Below are 6000 nucleotides of genomic sequence, written 5' to 3'. Positions count from 1 at the left end.
CCGCTGAATCCTGAACTCTGTCAGGCTAGAAGGCCCAACACAGTGTCTCAAGCCTGCACTGTTATAATAGCTGTTGCAGATTAAGCTGTTGCAGACTAAGGAGCCCCATTGTGGGCTTTACCTACGGGAAGGGGACAAACATCCCCTAACTGAGGAGACCCTCGGCAGCCTTGGCAGTGCTGCTGGATGCAGTGCTAGCCATTTTGGTGGTGCTGCACCCAGTGGAGCTGCTGCCTTCAGGATTGGGCTGCCTGTTCCCAAAAGGGAGCTCCCGCCCCCAAAAAACATTCCTCCAAGCTTTACATTTTGCCCCTTCTACAGTCTGGAATCCACAAATGTCTTCACTAGAATGCTGTTATTAAGCATCATAATGACGAACAACACTAATGCCTTATAGTCATAGTATCAGAAGTTTGAGAATGGGATGTGGCGTACTTGCTTTGTTCCAGGTCCCATCCCTGCTATCCCCAGGTAGCAAAAACTGACTTTCCAAAGCCCTGGAATGCTGTTGCCAGACACAGCTAGATGAAACAATGTGTTGACTGTGTAAGGCAGCTTTCTGTGCATCAACTCATTCTGTACTAAGAAGTCAATTTCATCCAAAAATGATGCAATCCTTTGCTCAGAGACAGAGACATTTAAAAGGATGCAACTGACTTGATCCTTTCTCCCATTCTTTCCAATATTTTGTTTCAGTCTACAAAAATTTTCATGAAAACTGTTTATTTTTCATCCTGAAAGATATAAAGTAGGCAGTTAATTTCATATTTCTGATGACTGGAAACAGAAAGATCTATCAGTAAGATCAGATTCACTTGGACTACCACTCTTCGCCACTTCCTGTAGTGTAATCAGCCCTAATTACATGGCATAGCTGTCCCCAGGTCTGGCTTATCACTTGGGAAGGCTCCATGGCAGACAACATGCTTTGCTTGTTGAAGATCCTGGATTCGATTAACTGCATTTCTACCTAAAACAACATCAGGCAATGGGGCTAGAATGATTACCACTGAATCCTTGGAGAGCTGCTGCCAGAAAAGACCATTCTGGGCTAGATGGACACTGCTCTGATGCCATACAAGATAGTTTCATGAGTTTACACTACTAAAAGAAAATTGATTTAAAAAACCCAAAACTTTCAATGATTCATTAATTGCACAGAAGTGCATGTGCATATAACACTTCACAGAACCCCAGAAATGTGTACCAAACAGGCTCAATTTACTTTTAGAACTATATACAGCTACACTCAAATGCATTTAACACACACAAACACTTTTCATACACAGCATGATGTTACACAGGACAAATGCTCAATAAAAATACTATTTACAGCAGCTGATTAACATGGTCAACATAAGTGCAGGGGCTAACTTATACCTGGTATTTGAGTAGCATTGCACATGGGAGAAAGGTGTGTACATATTAAAACACTGTGCTGCAGTATAAGCATTGGTAGTAGCATACACTTGTGTCAAATGCTCTAACTGCCATTTCTGTGACCACTCTCTTCTCTACAGAAACTTATACATTGCAGTAAAAACACAAAATCTGTCATTACTAGTTTTGACTAGTCAAAACTAAAAACTCCAGATGCCAGCTGGTGCCAGCTTCTATTATTGCTAGGAAGAATTAGAAGCTACTGTGCCTGTCAAGAGAAACCTCTTTGGACTGTATGGAGCCAATAAGAAAGGGTTTTCACTCCATGCCTACCAGTCAAGGAGGTCCAGGTGGTGGCCCAAGTTATTAGGATCACCTATTTCAAACTAGTAAGTACTATGCTGAGTATGAAACTGTTCGTATTCCACTGAAAACACCTGTGGCTTTTTAGGTTTCTCCTAGTTGGAATTAGTTCTTCCTGACAGGTGCAGTGATTCCCAGTTCCAATTAGGCAATACCAGAAATCCCGAATGCTGGCTAGACCTCTTATCTGACTATTCAGAATGGGTTTCTCCCAACAGGCATGGTAGTTTCTAGTTCTTCCTAGGCAATATTGGAAACCTCTGACACTGTCCAGATTTTCTAGTTTTGACTATGTAGTCAGAACTAGAAATGACAGATTTTGGATTTCAACTGTAACATACACATATAATACAAATAGAACTTTTATCATTTTCTAGTTGGCCACCTTCCCCCCCCCCATGTTATTTTTATAACTAAGAGCCAATGATTCAGTTTTGCCTATTGTTGAAGGAGACTGTAGGAGAACCTAGCTGTAGACACACAGCTGTCATTAAAAAGGAACGTAATTGACATGAATACCTGGGAAACATGGTACAGCCCAATTTCAAAGGAAAAACCAGGGAATTATTGTGTCATCTGATAGGTCACATATGAATAAGACCATGTGACACAAAGCCTTTCCTGCCAGTTTTCCACTATGATCACAGTTATTACCAATGAGACAATGGAATATGCTCTCAAACAGAAGAGCTGCTTTCTGGCACTGCATAGCAGTTCATTTTGGACTATGCATTCATTATGCTTAGTAAATCTAAGTAGTGGCAACCTTAATTAGGGCGCAATCCTAACCCCTTATGTCAGTGCTTTCCAGCACTAACATAATGCAGCTCTGAGGTAAGGGAACAAACATTCCCTTACTTTGAGGAGGATTCCATGAGTGACATCCAACTGCAGGATGCAGCACACGGCCCATTGGCACTGCTATGCCAGTGCTGGAAAGCACTGACATAAGGGGTTAGGATTGTGCCCTAAGTTTACTAAGTACCAGTAACCTAATTAATTAGTAACTTAAATAACCAAGCTAGCCATTTAACTTTTTTTAAGTGGGTATGTGCATATTGTAGAGATTTTCTCAGGGTAAAGGGAAAACATTTCCTTGCTAATATATCCATTAGAACTGAACAAGTGAATTCAAGAAGACCAAAATTAACCTATAGAATCAACATTCCTTCAGAACTAAATAAATAAAAAGTACAACAGAAGCTGTGAAGATCAATAATTTTTGATCATTTTAAGATACAGTGTAATCCAGATCCCACAGAACTCACTAAATAATTTCTGTAAAACAATCTGTTTTTCTGGGGGGTGGGGTGGGTGGGAGGTGAAGTAGGCTTTTCTGCAAAATTCCAGAGATGAGTTTTTTTAAAAGTGCCATTTTCAATATGTTGCTAAGCATGACTGTCATCTTAGAAACAGAGATTTTGCAGGTGGTATAATTCTGATTTACTGGAAATGAGTTTCGAAGTTCTACTCCAATTTTGTCAGTAAGAGGTTCTACAAATCCCAATAGGTTGATTTTTCCAGTTCAGAATGTCTGAACAGCTGTATTTGGCACTTGTGAAATGAAGGATTCTTTAGAGAGAGACTTTCAAACCTTGTGTCAAAAACTAAAATTGTTTGTTGACCAAGCCACTAGGCTTGATAGCCAACTCATATGGCACATCTTTACCTCTCTTCATTTGTGTTGGTCAATCATATTTCCTCCAAAATGTGGAAATCATGCTTAAGTGCTGTATGAATACTTTAAAAAAATGGTCAGTGCTCTTAGGTTTTTTAGATCAAGCTGTTCTTTTCTTTTTAAATATGGCCAGAGACATTGTAAATCAAAGCACTCAATTATGACGTGAATACTGCAATTTGTTTATTAGAAAAAGGATTATCGCTTTCCCCAAAGGGAAATCCATATTGTACCAGTATGAAACAGGAAGAGAAAGCTTTTTAGCATAATGATTTGTCAACATATTTTGGCCTCTGACAGATACCACTTGAAATTCACAGCACTGTGACCATGTGCATAATACATTTTATGCTACCTAGTGATTTTTTTCCTTCCACTTTATGGTGACTAGTGTTTTTAATTATAACCACGCAGAAGTGAAACAGTTAGCAATCCTGCAAAGACTTCCAAGGTTTACATTATACCACAATGTAGGAGAAACACAGCTGGATCAGACCAAAGATCCGCTTATCCCAGTGTCCTGTACAGGATCCTGCTCACCCTTTGCAGCAACCTGAAATGACCTATGTAGAATGGTGACAAATTTGGGGGTATGCTGCCACTTCCCACCTGCTCAACAGATCACTGCTGCCAAGAAAGGTAACACTCTAGGCTAGTTTGGTGCTTTCCTATCTTCCTCCCCCTCCACTTACCAGGTCACTTCCCTTGAGAGGAGATGATCTAGCCTAGCACTCTCTTCCACTATTTTTTGTTCCATCCCTTTGAAATTCAGCAGGGAAGAGGGGCCATATTTAGCCATATATTGCTGACTGGGTGCAATTCTTCACCACTCTGCTGCCAAGGAAGGGGGTAGGTAAGGAAATCATCATGCCTGAATAGCTTGAGCGGCTACTGATCCTACTTGCCATAGTGGCCAACCAGGAGCCCACAAGCAGGGCTTGATGGTATAGAGTTTCTCCCACTGTTGTACCTCAGGAGCTGGTAATAAGTGGCACATCTCCTTTGAATGCCCTACGTAGACATCCTGACTAATAGTAACGGATAGACCTATCTTCCAGGAATTTACCTAATCTCCTTTTAAGGCCATCTAAGTAAAATGCAATTTGATTATTTTTGTTGAGGTTTTAAGGGTTGTTTTTTTTAACGGAGAGCCAGATCAACTTTAATAGCAGTCAGTAGTTCATGTTTACTAAGATTCTGGAAGTCATTTTCTCCCACCTTATTTTATAACATGCATGTTCAGTCTTCATACTCTGATTATTTTGTTTTTGTACCCTTCTTTTTCATGTCTGTACAGGCTGCAGACCAGGGCTGGACACCTCTAGGAAAAAAACGAACAAGAAAAAGACTTATGCCATTATCAAATCCTGTGGCAGAGATACATAAGCTAAAGATGCTGGCAGTCTCTGAGGTAAAATAATTACCATTGATGAATTAGTTGGATTATAAGGAAGGGTCTAGCTTTGCATTGCATTTGGTTTATTGCAATTCCTAAAATAAGATACTTTGCAATGTATGAGGGCCAAATCCTATCCAATTTTCCAGTGCCAGTGCAGCTGTGCCAATAGGGTGCGCACTGCATCCTGTGGTGCAGAGACAGTCACAGAGCTCTTCTCAAGGTATGGGAACATTTGTTCCCTTACCTCAGGGCTGCATTGCTGCTGCACTGGTGCTGGAAAGTTGAATGGGTTTGGGCCCTTAGTCACTACTGAGCAGAATCCAGAAGAGTTGGAAGAAGCTTTGAGCTGATCACAGCTTGACTGTAACATACACACAGGCAATGTCTAACATCCTTAGCACTGGAGAGGTTGGCTGGGATCCAATGTGCTATATTGGGCATGCCTAGTGGGTTGGTTGTTTAAACAGCAAATCACCCTGACCATGCCATATTAAACATTGCTTTTGCAAATATACAGTATGCCACAAGGCACCAGAGCATGTTGTTTTGAAAAATGGAAGCTCAGAGGCCGTGGAATTTGTGGCACAGTTCTTTTGAACCCAGTTACTTATAGGACCAATGACATTTAAACCTCAAGAAATGCTCTGAATTATTTTGAACAGTGAAATTATCTGAACAGTCCATCCAAATTGCTAAAGAACTAGTTCCACCACTTTAGCCTATAGGCTTCTGACTCTATAAAGTCTTCTAGTATGATTTCCACTAACATCCCTTTCCAAGGTAAGTGCATTTGTAGTCTTCAGCAAGGCTGCCCATGATTTAGTCATATTATCTCCACAATAGTAATTTTCCATCAATGCAAACAACTACTCAACTAATATTTTTCCCCAATGAGAGTTAAACAGCAACAAACAGCACATTCCTGATGTTTAGTTTGCTCAAGGAATTTAGCCTCTCATCCATTTACAGTTCATACAAATTTATTTAGAAACTTTATCCTCCAACACCTACCATCAGAAATTATAGTCAAACTAGTATTGCACTGAGTAACACCTAAATTTGATGGAAAGAAGAAAGGCAAGCACTTATTTATCCAGACTTCTGGAACATTTTTCAAATTCCATGAGCCAAATAAAACTACAAAATTAATGCAACAGAAATGACACCCTAAACCAGTGTT

At 40.2% G+C, this 6000-nt stretch overlaps 1 protein-coding gene across 3 annotated transcripts in view; it reads right to left on the bottom strand.

Moving 5' to 3' along the window:
* Window positions 1-647: 647 nt before the first annotated feature.
* The window catches only part of PIK3CA (phosphatidylinositol-4,5-bisphosphate 3-kinase catalytic subunit alpha), a 55900-nt gene continuing 50547 nt past the window's right edge, over window positions 648-6000 (bottom strand). For all 3 annotated transcript variants that reach the window (XM_066618890.1, XM_066618892.1, XM_066618891.1), the window contains one exon: window positions 648-4742. The gene's annotated coding sequence lies outside the window, so the exon portion shown is untranslated. The remainder of the gene's footprint in view (window positions 4743-6000) is intronic.

This window comes from Tiliqua scincoides, chromosome 3 (genome assembly GCF_035046505.1).
Source record: "Tiliqua scincoides isolate rTilSci1 chromosome 3, rTilSci1.hap2, whole genome shotgun sequence".
Lineage (NCBI taxonomy): Eukaryota > Metazoa > Chordata > Lepidosauria > Squamata > Scincidae > Tiliqua > Tiliqua scincoides.
This window is presented reverse-complemented; position numbering and strand designations above follow the sequence as displayed.